Here is a 15,236-nt window from a genome sequence, read left to right as displayed (position 1 = left end):
CCTTGAGGTACACCTGAGTTTACTGTTATCGGTGTTGATTTAGAGCCATTTATTATTACAGTTTGTTCTCTCCCTATCAGAAAGTCTTTAATCCACTGATGCAGTGGACCATTAATGCCGAAATATTTTAATTTTTTAAGCAAACTATGGTGGTGAACTTTGTCAAAAGCCTTAGAAAAATCTAGTAAGATAGCATCTATTTGTTCACTATTATCTAAACCTTTTGAAAAATCATCAATTAGTCCTATTAGTTGTGTTTCACATGATCTATATTTCCTAAAGCCATGTTGGTATGGTGTGAGGACATTATGTTTGTCTAAGTGGTTTATGATGTTGCTACATATTATGTGTTCTAGGATTTTACATGTGATGCTGGTAAGTGATACTGGTCTGTAGTTCCCTGGGTCAGATTTTTCTCCTTTTTTAAATAGGGGGGTGACATTAGCTTCTTTCCAGTCCTTTGGTACTCTGCCCTGGTTAAGTGAAGCCTGAAAGAGTATTTTGAACACTGGGGCTAGCTCATTACTTAGTTCTTTGAGTAATCTAGCTGGAATACCATCAGGTCCAGAAGCTTTATTTGGTTTGGTGTTGGCTAATAGTTTTTGAATTCCATTTTCTTGTACTACTATATCTTCTAGGAACTATGGAATGATAGGATCACTAACAATATTAGAAACAGAAAGGCCTACTAAGAATTAAAAGGATGGCCCAATAAATGGGAATATGGAAATCCATTGCTGGTGGCCCAAACTTCAATAGGGGTGATGGACTGTAAGTAAAGTAAGTACTAAGAATTAAAAGGATGGCCCAGGATAAAGGAATATGGAAATCCATTGTTGGTGGCCCATACTTCAATAGGGGTGATGGACTGTAAGTAAAGTAAGTACTAAGAATTAAAAGGATGGCCCAGGATAAAGGAATATGGAAATCCATTGTTGGTGGCCCATACTTCAATAGGGGTGATGGACTGTAAGTAAAGTAAGTACTAAGAATTAAAAGGATGGCCCAGGATAAAGGAATATGGAAATCCATTGCTGGTGGCTCATACTTCAATAGGGGTGATGGACTCTAAGTAAAGTAAGTACTAAGATTTAAAAACTACCATTTTTACTTGGAACTAATAATATTGGTACGTACTGTAAACATATTGGGATTCGCTCTTTCAATATCCAGTTTGTCAATCAATCGATCCAGGACAGCCTCAGCAAGTTCATAAGTAATATCATCATTAGACATCCCACCATCAGCTGCTACGATTCTCGGTTGAACATCAAGTATTGTAGCTAGATAAAAATGTGTTTTACTCCTTTAGTTCTGCATGAACAAAAATTTTTGTCTTAAATTCCAAACATCTCACCTTTTTTTGTTGATTTATTTGAATAAGAAGAATCAATTGATTTATTAGTGCTGCTAACAAAACAGTAGGCTCAAGGTAATAGGTGAACAAAACAGATATATAAAGCAAGAGTTTCTAACTGGTTTGAATGTTCTTCTTGAACATTATCAAATGTGGTTCTCCTGAGATCAACAAAAAGCAAGTTCTAAACGACCCACAATCTGTATCTTTTTAGGGAGAAAAGTGGCAAAGGAGTCTGTCCATAGAGCATAAGACTCACTGATGGCTACAATGTTGTAAGCCATAATAAAGCAGTGTAAAAAAGATTATATGACAATTTATTATATGACAATGAATCATATTCTTAACTAAAGTATTTCAAAACAAAACCAGTGTAAGTGTATATAGCAGTCAATTGCGACTGTTTTTGTTTCTATACAACCATTACCAAAACAAACACAGACTTACCAAGTAAAGCATTGGTTTCATTCAACTGAAAGGCTATGTTTGCATTCTCATGGAGCCCAAAGATTTCTGGCTCATCTATAAGTGGTAGAGATTCTATGTAAGCCTTGATAGTAGCCAATGTCTTGACAAGAGGTGGATAGTAAATACCTTCAAAAATAGATTAAATTAAAAAAATTACCTTCCAAGGCCCATTGTATTTAATACAAAACAACATAACTTTTTTTTTCAAAGACATTCTTTCTTATGAGGCTGATGACTTTTTGTAAGCAATTACTTTGCTATTAATTACTAATGAATACTACATTTTAAACAAAAGAACAATTCCCTCTCCCCCATACCTGAAATAAATCAAGGTTAAGGGCATGTATAAATCTAGTCAGAATATATAAAATTCTAGCTTGGCGATACAGATGCAGACATGGCAATATTTAAAAAAAGGGTAGCCTAGACTAGAATACTGGATCTAGATATTAATACAAGTAATAAAAGTTTCAAAGATGTAAAATGTTCTTGAAAAAGTTTATGTATTTATTGAACTCTTTGATGAAATACATTCAGGAATACTTGCTTATGTATGTGTATTCAACATATAGATTATCTGGACCTCCAGACCAAATTTAATTGTAAGAAATTTATATTTTGAAAAATTATAATGGTCAAACCAGAGTTTTCAAGTTTTTGATCAGTTGTCAACGCTTCTAAACCCTGCAGCTTCTCTACAATCAATGGAGATCCAAATAATGTTGATATGCCATACCTTAACCTAGTTAAATCCTTTTACAAATTATTAGTAGAACATTATACAAACTTACAGATGAGAGAAATCAATTTGGAATATTTGTATTTTACATCAAAATATGTTGATCTGTGTTAAGGACAATGTGTGTATGTGTGTGTGTACTGACTGAAGTAATACTTGCACAAAGACTAAAATGCTACTTTTGAGGTTGGATCACAGAAAGTCACAGATGATGAAAAAAGGAAACAGATCCTCAATTTAGTTTAGTTCTAGCTTAGACTTATACTTAGGTCCTCCTGCGCCGTTTGGCGCATTGGGCGGCAAGCTGTCTCCATAAAGAAGTCCTAGTTTGAAACCTGCTAATAAACATCAACATCTGCCGCAAATAAATTAATAGGACTTCCCTTATAATGTACCTTATATTGAATATACATTACAATTACCTGATTCCGAGTATTTATATTTTGGTTTTAAGGTTTCAGGTCTGAAAAAAAACTTTAAAATTGTCCTTAGACATCTTTGATCTTGGGCATCTGTGACTCGACCACCATAGGTAATCTGTGGTGATAAAAGAAGTTTTTAATCATTCAACTAATTGTGTATTATACTGTACAAAAAAATAATCATTCATAAATGTTAACCTAAAATTTGGAAATTAATGAATATAGATAAATATATGAAGTCTTTTATGGATGTATGTAGTTTGAAAATTGTAGTGGTATTTTATTTAAAAATGTTAAAATTTGTTTGCGCAATTGCATTTTAAGAAATGCAATAATTTGGTCTTATGACAAAATGATACTTTTCTTTCTTGACTCAATTTAGTTAAGGCATCATTAGAAAGATGTGCCCACTTCTGCTACTCCATTGATCCATCCTGATATTGCATGTCTAGCTGCTGAGCTAAATCCATATAGAAAGTCTACAACTATTTTTGATATAATGTGCACTGTTTTGTCATTTTCGCTCCACATGAAGCTGCTTAAAACGGATAAGAACCTAGGTGGGCATCCAAGTCTGGTCAATTACAAAATTATTAATTAAGTTGTCTCAAACTATTACAATGATTTCCTTTAAAATTTTTCTTTATAATTACACGTTTATAACAAAGCCATGAAAAGTCAAGAGATAAATATTTTTGGCTTAGTGTTTTAGAAAGAAACTAAAATATTTATATCTCATGCTGCGCAAATGACAATACACACAATACTCTACCTCTCCTGTTATATAGATCAGTGTCTCCCAAGGGATGTAACCATCTTTACAAAACATTTCCATGTTGAGCAATGCACACTCTGTCACTATCACTAAAAGCGTACTAAAATAAAAATAGATACGACTTATTTATAAGAAAAACTGTATACATACATTTTCTTTTCTAAAAAGATAATATTTTGAAATGAATTACTTTAGGAAAGTGAAGAAATGATCATCCAGAGAGGATTAGTGACATTCATAAACCCTATATAAAGAGAGAGAGAGAGAGTTGCAGAGTCAAGACAGTCTAGCACAGTGGAGTCCAGTACAAGATCAGTACAGTACCACAGTTATTCAATTAGAAATTTTGTGTTGCCAATAGTACACTATTTGGCATGTAATACATTAGACTCAATAAAGTATCAGCCTATTTGGAATCTGAGTTGCCACATTCTTGCAATTGGTGGTAGCTGTTATGATTTCAATCAAGAAACAAAGGAGAGAGACACAACAATATCATTATTGTTAACTGTGTTAGGTTCATTATGATTTATTAAATGTTTAATTAACAGGTCCATATTGCTGCATGTTTTGATGCTGAACATTTTCTTTTTTAAAAAATAAAAGAAATATTTATACTTTATATGTGTGTTTATTATATTCGTGTGTGTGTTGAGCATTATCTTTTTTTTTTTTTTTATTCATGAGCCACCAATTCATTTTAGAGCTTGCATTGCCAGGATGGTCTGCACTGAACAAAAACACATTTTTTCTTCCCTAATTGCATTTTCTATTTTAAATTGAACAAATCTAGTCTACAATATATCACAGTAGCTGCTCTCATAATACAGCCTCTCATTACTTTCAAACATTGATTATCTCTTTATCTCTTTTTTTTCTACACAGCACAGAGAATACATTTTTCTAATACATAACTTCCTTTACCAGTTGATTAATGTCTGACAGGAATCTTTTTTCCAAATAAGATTTAATAACAATATTATATAAGTAATCACCCAGCTTCAATTACTTCTGACTCTATACTGGTATAGTCTTTCACAATTGTTATAAGGAAAGGTCAAAAAATGTATTTTCAATATACCAGGTAGATGAATTTTCTCGAAAAAAAAAGGTTGTTAGACAATTATAAATGTTTAACAAAATGTTGTCCTAGTAACCTAGAGAAAAGTTTTTAGTTTCGAATATCCAGCACTAAATGAAATTTAATAATCTTAACACAGTCAGATGCTCCATGCCTAATTAGTATTAATTAAGGCCAACTCTCGTCAATTTATTATTTTATATCAGCTTCATGTCATAATTAATTTAATGGGACAAGCCTTAATAAACAAGTTGATTCTTTTGGAATAAAAACAAACATTAAGTTCTAATAATAACAATAGAAACACTGAAAAAACAACAACACAATTCTTAAGCTTTTTCTTTAGGGCCTCACTGTTGTTTTTTTTCCATCTATTTTTTAACATAAATAACTTTTTATTTTTTTTAAATAACTTCATGACACATGTTGCTGAGATTCCTTTATATTCCTTTTCATTGTTCAGATTGTAAGGTTTTCTTTGCTGGAGGTGGTAATGGCAATAATATGAATAAAGAGAGGACAAAAGCAATTAAGAAAACTACATGACAAATGTAGAGAGTATAGATTCCCTATTCATCATGAACTGCCAGGTTTCTTTTATCCACTTAGTTTGCAATCTTAGGTACCCTACCCTGATTAAGTGTTGCCTGAAAAAGTATTTTGAGCACTGGTGCTAGCTCGTGGCTTAGTTCTTTAAATGAAGCTAATATGAGTTTTCTCTGCCTCAACTCTTCTCTTCTGACCCACACATAAGTTAGCTCTGCAAAGATCTCTATCTGCAGCTGGGCAGATTAGACCAGATCTGACCATATTTGACAACAGAGTCAACAAAAAAAGTTAGCTGTGATATTCATACTCTCCTGCCTTGACTACTGCAATCCTCATGATAGCAGCTAGGTATACAGGATAACACCATCATTCAGCTAGAGCAGGGGTTCTCAACCTGTGGGTCGCGACCCCCTTGGGGGTCGATTGACAATTTGCCAGGGGTCGCCTAAGACCATCGAAAATATAGATTGTTTTTTTTTCTATTCTTCTATTGCTGTTAGGGGGGTCCCGTCAGAGTGGGGGATTCTAAAAGGGGTCGCCGACCTTAAAAGGTTGAGAACCGCTGAGCTAGAGCAAATTCAGGACAATGCTGCACAAATGGTCCTATGAAAAACAAGAAGTGATTCTGCTACTGCTCTCTTGTGTACACTCCATTGGCTTCCTAAGAATGCAAGAATCGACTACAAAACTAAGAACGCCCTTTTACTTGAGTGAACTGATCACTCCATATGTCCCTCAGAGAGCCCTGCAGTCCATGGACTCAATGTGACATGTTTCTCACTCAAAAGTTACAGTTTGTGGGCCTTTTCAGTGCTTGTCTAAAGGTTTCGAACTCACTCCCCATTGATCTCAGACAAACAGCTTGCTTCACTACTACATTCCAAGAAGAATATTAAGACCTATCTGTTCAAAACTTTTTTTTTAGATTAATGGGTCATTTTAACACTTGAGTTTATGTCTGTTATGTAATAGCTTTAATAATACCTATTAAAAAATAAAAAATTGAATGGGTCCTTACACTAATAGATAATATTCCAGCTCTAGTCTTAACATTACTCTTACTGTAATATTATGGTTCTACACTCTAACTGTAATATTCCAGTTCTACAGTCTTAACATGACTCTTACTGTAATATTCCAGCCTAATGGTCCAAATTTTTTCCTCTCAAGAATAACAGCATGAAAAAAACAAATGCCAAAAATGATCTTCCTCCAGTCCATTCCCAGAGCTGTTATAAAAAATGTTTAATTTATATAGAAACAATAAGACAAGTTCAGTCAGTCATTATTATTACTAATCTTTAAAATATCTTTTTTTTGTCATTTTTAAATTAAAAAATCAATCAACCTACACTATAATAACAAATATAACAAATATGGAAAAGCTCCAGACCTTTGTTAACAGATGCCTACGCCGCATATTAGGAACTAGGTGGCCAGAAAAGATAACTACTATCAATTTGTGGGCGAGAACTAGACAAAAGCCCATAGCCCAAGACATCACAAAAAGAAAATGGAGCTGGATAGGACACCCCATGCGAAAACCAGCTACCAATGTTGCAAGGCAGGCACTGGAACCCACAAGGAAAGAGGAAAGTGGGCAGACCCAAGCAAACCTGGAAGAGGTCAGTCATCAGTGAAGTTGAGGGTACTGGAATGACATGGCAGCAGATGAAGAAAGCTGCTCAGAACCGAGTTCGGTGGAGAGGTGTGGCCCTATGCTCCCCGGGAGTGCACAGGATTAAACCAACACTATAATAATCCATACACAATACATAGTGTAAATAACATTATTACTATTAACACAGAGGACTACATTATCATCTCTCAATACTATCATAGTGTTGGAATTTATTGTTAATTATTAAAAATTTTTCTAACAAAAAACAAAAAAGTCTTATGGTGGTCTTCAAAAAATGAAGTTGACATATCTATGAATGTCCTTCTTAGATTGGCTCTAATGCCCTTAGGTGGCTCATTAGTGACTTTGACACTATTCTGAAGAACACTGACAGGGAAATGTTTGGCAGGCATTGAAGACAGATAGAGTCTAAAGTTGCTGTGTAAAAGTGAACTGGTCTCCTGGATATTTTTTATGTCTTCCATGGCTTTCATCCATGAAGCGGCTAAATGGCAATTCTAAAAAGAATTTTTCAGTTAAATTTAAACTAAATGTTTTGGTTTAAATAACTTTTTAAAGCAAAAAATGTTAAGTCTTTTAAAATTAATACAATCAAATTTTTAATTAATATATTTATAAATCTGGGAAAAAAAAATCTATGTTTATTCAAAAATAATAAACATTGATTTCTGTTTAGTCAATGGCTAGGAGAGATTATAATATAACAGTTACCTATATACTTTTTGAAAATGACAATTGGAAAGGTCTAAGAAAAAAAAAATGCTAGCTTCTGTTCCTTACCTGTAAAAAAACCCATTCACCAAATTTGGTTGCATTCTTGATCATTGTATCTGCCACTGGACCTTGACCTTGGCCAAGTGAAATTGATTTCACACTATAAGTGAATAGTTAAAATAAGGAATCAAACCTACAAATTACTTTCTAAATGTGATGAGGATTTAATAAAAACAACCACAATGTAATTAAGCAATAACTAATCATACATAAATAAAATTTAGCAAATGTCATGTCTTTCGTTAGCTCTAATAATAACATAATAATTAAATTTCCCTCAGGAGAAATTCAGAGAGAGAGACAGACCCGTTTACATCGTTTTCGTTGATCTTACTAAAGCCTTTGATATGGTCAGCAGAAGTGGCCTTTTCAAACTCCTAAGGAAAATAGGTTGCCCTCCCAAACTACAGAAGTTCATTGAGTGCTTTCATGAGGAAATGAAATGTACTGTCAAATTTAATGGAGCCCAATCAGCACCTTTTGAGGTTAGCAGTGGTGTCAAGCAGGGATGTGTGCTCGCACCTACTCTGTTTGGCATATTCTTCTCCTGTCTACTGCATCATGCGTACAACGACATCAAGGAAGGTGTGTTTCTCCATACAAGATCCTCTGGAAAACTATTTAATGTATCAAGGCAGCGGCAAAAACCAAGGTTAGGAAGCTACTTATCAGGGAATTCCTGTATGTTGATGATGCAGCTATTGTTGCTGATTCTGATATTCAGCTTCAATTCCTAGTTGACAAACTATCTGCTGCTAGCCAGAAGTTAGGCTTAAACATTAGTCAAAGCAAGACTAAGATACTAGTCCAGAACACAAATACTGCACCTCAAGTTAACATTAATGGCCAACCACTAGAAATTGTGGATCACTTTTGCTATCTCTGCTCCATCATATCCAACAATACTCTACTGGATAAAGACATTAACAACAGGATAGCCAAAGCAATGGCCACCAAGTCACAGTTGCAGAAAAGAGTGTGGGACAACATATTGCTGACTAACAATACTAAAGCCCTAGTCTACCGGACCTGTGTGTTGAGCACCTTGCTATACGGAAGTGAAACTTGGTCAACTTACTCATGGCAGAAAAAAAGCTGAATGTCTTCCACCTCCGATGCCTAAGGCGGATCTTTAAAATAAGGTAGCAAGATAAGATAACCAATAAGGAAGTGCTACAAAGAGCAGGATGCCAGGACATGCACTCTGTTATCAGCAGCAGATGCCTTGGCTGGCTTGGCCACGTTCGTAGAATGCCAGTAGATCGACTTCCACAAGATATTCTATATGGTGATCTAATAGAAGGCAGGAGAGCTGCTGGTCACCCAGTTTTACGTTATATGGATGTATGCAAACGTGACATGAAGCTCTTCAAAATCGACACAAGCAGCTGGGAAAAAGTAGCACTGGATAGATCTACAAGAAGAGAGAGCATAAAGGAAGGGTCTCGGATTGCAGATGCCATACACTACAGAAGCAGAAAGAAGGGTGATAATGCAATGGCACCTGGTGATCACATATGCCCAACCTGCAATCACAGCTGTGTATCAAGGATTGGCCTCTTTAGTGACACAAGATGTTGCAAAGGGAAAAGATTGTCTCTCCTGACGTAAAATGCCACAGAAATTTCCCTCAGCCAGCTTGCTCCAAATTAAAAGTTATACAAAGAAGAATTTATTAAATATATAATTAAACTGTATAAAGATAAAAACAAATAAAAAATTGATAGGTTTCAAATAAGTAACACTTCTATCCTTCTGATGGTATTTTATCGTATCATCAGAGGGATAACATACCATCAGAACTTATAAAATACAATGGCTCAAATATAACAAAATTTTTAGGACTATCTGCCAGAAAATATGGGATTAAAAAAAACATTGCCACAAGAATAGAACCAAATTTTTTTTTTTATTCCACTGCTCCAGAAAGAAAACTTGAGACAATAAAAAAAACAAAAAAACTATAGAACGATAAAGTCTAATAGTTATCCAAGCAAAATAATGCTAAAAATAATTTCAACAGACTCAAAAGTTGAGGAGGTCCTTTGCAAAGGTAGAAGCATTCTTAAAAATATATTTAACATTAGACTGTTAAAGGAGAAAATGTCTTAAACAGCTAAATAAACTGGTACACGACTTCACAGATTTAAAAAAAAACGTTTGACTGGTTTTGGCATCATGGTATGTGGCAAGGGATGAGGGAGATCAGCTTGGATAAAAACATTATCAATAATATCAAAGCCCTACACCCTAAGGTAAACAGCTCAATACTTCTGAACAACAAAGTTGGAGAAAGTTTTAGGACATCCATTGGAGTGAGGTAAGGATGCATTATCTCTCCAGCTTTATTAACATATTTCTGAAGCATATTATGATGGAAACTCAAGAAGGATTTACTCCTACTTGACCATATGGGCAGCCTTTGTCCATCTCAGGTTTGAAGACGATATAGACCTCATTGGGGAAATTTCAGACCAGGTACAAGATATTATGGTATTTATGGTATTTATATTATGGTAGAAAACTAATTTAATGAATATATTTATTGAAAAAATGTCTGCATTTACTTTTCATGAACTCCCATATCTTTAGCAAACCGTAGAAATGATGTCATTGGATCTGATCCTGGAGAAAGAACGAAGACCAGTGGAGTAGTCTTAGACATACTTTCATAGAGTTCTGGCAATGTGACAGGAGGACTTTCAACAAATTGTTTCCCTAAACATTCAGAAACAAACTCTGTCACTGCAAATGTCTAGGATACAAACAGAATTGAAATAATATAAAAGTTAACAATAAATCCAAAAAGGATATAATTAATTTTTATTCACATAAAACCCAAGAAAAATATCTTCGTTGAAAAAAATTTACACACAGTGCTTTATAGTTAGAAGATTATTTTGATCCTAACTGCTACTTTTTTCTATCATTTTCAATGGATCAACAATCTCAATAATGCCCCAAGATATCTATTAGCATTGAAGGATAACCCTGGTATCAATTTAGATTAATCTAGATCTAGATCTATTCAATTAGTCTTTCTACCTCAACATTAAGTTAATTCATGTTACAGAGAATATCAACTCCTTTTAAACATTTGAACATTGTGAGTGTAAGCATTGTTTTTAATTCATCATATTGTAAAAAGCCAGAATGAGCCTTTAACTGGGAAGGAGTTTGGTTAGCAGGCCATAGATCTAGATTATCCATTTGACAGCCCTAACCCAGGGATCTAAGATGTGATGTGATTTTACAGAGAACCTGTGCCGCAGAACATAGATCTAATATTTAAACTATGGCCATGGTAAGAAAACTTAAGGCTATGGCGCAAGATCCTTTGATCCCCTTTGCCAGTTTCACAATTAGAATAGTAGGTCTATGTACTGGTTTGTAAGACGTGAGTCTGATGCTCTTTCATTTGGGCACACAACAAAACTTTTAATTGAAAACTCACCCTTTCCTCACGGAAAACTTTAACAAACATTAATTTTTTAAAAGCTGTCAGGCGATCATTCCAATTTCCATTAACTCTATCTAAAATGCAGAAACTTTCACAAGCTTCTTGCATTCATAACATTGTAAAACCTAGACCTAGAGGCCCAAGTCAAGCTGAATATAATATACATCCTTGTTAATAAAATGAGCCTTTTTAAAATTCTGTAACAGTTATTGTAAAGAAAAACACTTTTTTTCTCTTGCCTCCTGTTAGGAACATAATAGTACAATAGAGTCGAAATACACTGAATGACTACACAACAAACATCTCTAATATTTGCTGAACACATTCTTATGGAGAGTTACAAGCACACGTTAACATAACAACGACAACTGATACAGTAAATCATTTTCATAACATTCACCCCATACCCCCTCCGGTTTAAATTGTGCCTAGGATTTACAAGGAAAGAACTAAACTAATCATACACCAAAATAATTGTTATCTTGTTCATTTTCTTTATTTCCAACAGTTATTGTATAAACTTTATGTCCATTGCTTAGATAGATTGATAAATCACTATGTAAAATGGGAATACCCACTAGAGAAAGTGAAATAAAAAACTTTATTTTTGTCACAAGGCACTATTGTTTTGTTATTGCCACAAGCACTACAATTTTTGTGTGAAAGATGCCAAGTCACTTAATTGTTCCTAGTTGGAGGCTCAAATTTACACTCTTGAATTTAAAGGTTTATGTCTGCATCTTCTGCCTGTTGTTCCTTATGTCTGTATCTTCAAGGTGTTTTTCTTATGTCTGCATTTTCTGCTAATTGTTTCTTGTCTTAATCTTCATGCTTGTTTCTTTTGTCTCCAAGTTTGCTGGTTGTCTCTTAAGTCTTAATTTTTGTGGGCGTCTCCTTAATCTGCATCTTCTGCTTTTTTTTTTTTTTTTTTTTTTTTTTTTTATGTTTGCACTTTTGTGGTTGTTTTTTCATCAGGTAACTGGCTTAATCAATAAAATGCATTTCGACCTCATGAATATTATCACCATAGGGTTCAACAAAAGCTGTTGCATTTTTGGTGCAAAGATAGCAACTATCTGCTCTTTATTTTACGATCTTTGTTTGGACCATGTGTTCAGCTTTTTAAGATAGCAACAGAGCTTCGTGAGTGAGTTTGTAGTCAGGAAATCCTGATATGAAGCCAAGAACTGACCAACCCAATAAATGTGACTGGACTCGCCATCTGAGTCTAATTCAGTAACACTGGAACTAAAAATACAGAGAGCTGTACACCGTATACATTAATGATTTCAACGACAGATTTTTATTATAGGTTCATCCAAATGTGTTCAGACTAATGTGAATTCTTCAGGGCCATAAGAAATATAGTGCTTATTTTGATTGTTCATCGCTTTATGTGTATTGGCTCACCAGGCTATATACTATTACAGAAAATGTGTTTGGATAGCATTACAGAGTAAACAGAAGGGGTAGCAAGAGACTCTTGGGCACAGGATTAAAACAATGAATCTAGAATGACAAAATTAAATTTAGTCATCCTGCATGGAGGCCCCATCAGTTTCTTTATCAAATGGCAATATACTGCAGACAATTTAAAAATTATAATCACAGAATTAATGGGAAATAAAAGTAAGAATTCAAAACATTAAAACACATTTTGTTTTTAAGAGATTGGTAATGAGCCTGGGCTCACGGAACCCATTAGTGCCATGGTTACTATGCCACAAACTGTAAAATATTTTGTATAATTTAGAACCACAATAAAACAATTTAATATAAGACAAGTGATTAAGGCATATTTCTCATTCCAAATGCTAGGACAAATTCTTAAAAGTGCTATTTATTTCCTATGCCTGAAATGGGTTGCCTAAATCAGCCAGAAAAACAATGCCTTTGCAGAGTTAAGTCTCTCATTATTATGTACAAATAGATTTAAGAGACAGATTTCAAAGAATGAAATGATCTTTATTGAAGATATGTCCTAATTATTAAGATATGTAGTCTTCAGTTTGATTGAGACTGATTGTTTTAATATTTTATATGGGTAATGCATTTTGTTATCATTATTATTACCTCAGGGCCTTCATCCAGTCTTATCCATACAGGTGTTTTATCCAAATCATAATGGATGTAACGGAAGTCTTCAAATGTGTCACTCATCTCGCAGGCCATTTTCCAAACATTTAATGGAAGCCACGTTGTGTTTTCTGGTTTGGGGACATTTTGCTGTAGAAAATGTAATGGCTTTTAATTACAATAAAAGAAAAAAAGTTTTTATTTTGATAGAAGTTGTGTGTTCTATAATTGTTTAACCTTCCTCTTTCAATGAGATTCTAAATAATCCATAAATATGTCAAGTTGTCAGTGGTGACAAAGTGTGTTGATTCTCAATGGTTATATAAATTTAAACTCTCAAATCTAATTGATTTGAATAAGCTACAATCTTTAAGATGTACAGAAAATTCTGTGGCATTCAGCATTTTACATCTCTTGAAATTTACAATCTTCCCTTTTTAACTTCTCTTCTGCATAAAGAGGCTAATCATTGATACACAGCCACGGTCACAGAAAATCACTATTCCATACAAGTGTACTATTATTTAAAACTTTTTATTCCTAATGTATATAATAAAATGATAACATATTTATATATCTCTAGGATCTCTAGAAAGTCATTTCATTTCTGTGAAGGCATTTCCTAAAATAAATGAAGTTGAAATAAGAGAAGAAGACAAATAATAATCAAAATGTCTAGTACCTTCTCTATACCTCCAATAGGTCCACGGAGAAAAAAATTCCACTCCAAGGGAGTTATTTCCCCTTCAGTTTTCATAATCTCTGAGCAAAGCAAAAATGAAAATACAAGCTTGTGTTTTTCAAAGAGACCTCTGAAAGAAAATCAAAGCAATCACTAGAGGAATATCTCATTTCACATGTCACATTAATCTGTAAGTAAGATCAAAGTTAATTTAGTTAATGAATTCTTTAAGATTTACAATATAAATAATGGGTACTTGACATTAGCTAAGAAAAGGCTAGCTTCATAACACCCTTGTTAACCATCAGTAATAGAAACAGATGACCTTTGCATCATCTGCATCTGAAGGATGTGAAAGGGGACCAAGCATACTACAAAATAAAGCATGACCCCCAAAACAAGATATACTAGAGGCACTATGAGATATATTTAAAATAAAGCATGACCCACAAAACAAGATATACTAGAGGCACTATGAGATACATTTGATTATTTTATGGCCTCCTTCAGTCATGAAACAACTACTGGTCTCATGTAATTGAGATGAATACATAGGCTATGATTGGAACCATGTCACACACGCAGCAGTCCTCCCCCCTCCCAACCAGCTGATCTATCCAAATGAAGGTTAATGCCAATAAAGTTAAGGAGTAAATTTTATCGGCATCCCAGACTCTGCCAGGGTGTAGCACTGTAAGCTGCCCAAAGGGTCACTGGCTCTTGATTTTTCTTCAGGGTTGACTCTTGAAAACTTTCACCATGTTTATATATAGATGCAATGAGTAGAGATTTGAATTAGAGTTTTCCTTCTCCTAGGTGGGTAGCCAGCAAGCTAAGGAGCCCCTTCCTGCCTGAAGATTACTTGTTAAAGCACCAGTGCTCTTCTTTACAGATAACAGTTCAAGCCGATCCAATATCTTAGTTGGACTAGTTATCAGAGGCTATTTGAGACGCATGCCACATGCCATTGAAAGCATTTTATAGGCAGTGGAGTGCTTATTTGCATTACACCAATTCCAGTAATGTCAATATTACTGAAACCATGAGACACAATGCAGGTAACAATACAAGAATTACCTAGAAACATTCTTGTAAATACATACTGTAGTCTCTTCTAAGCAAATGTCCAGTCGTGTTTGAAGGTCATCGGACTTCTCACTGGTTGAGATTGTATTGTTAAATAGCTGAATAAAATTTTAAAATAATAAAAT

General features: G+C 34.2%; 1 pseudogene; it reads right to left on the bottom strand.

Moving 5' to 3' along the window:
- Positions 1 to 15,236, bottom strand: part of LOC106058602 (dynein axonemal heavy chain 6-like) — an 89,057-nt pseudogene that overhangs the window by 17,499 nt on the left and 56,322 nt on the right.

This window comes from Biomphalaria glabrata, chromosome 12, assembly GCF_947242115.1.
Source record: "Biomphalaria glabrata chromosome 12, xgBioGlab47.1, whole genome shotgun sequence".
In the NCBI taxonomy this organism is placed as follows: domain Eukaryota; kingdom Metazoa; phylum Mollusca; class Gastropoda; family Planorbidae; genus Biomphalaria; species Biomphalaria glabrata.
This window is presented reverse-complemented; position numbering and strand designations above follow the sequence as displayed.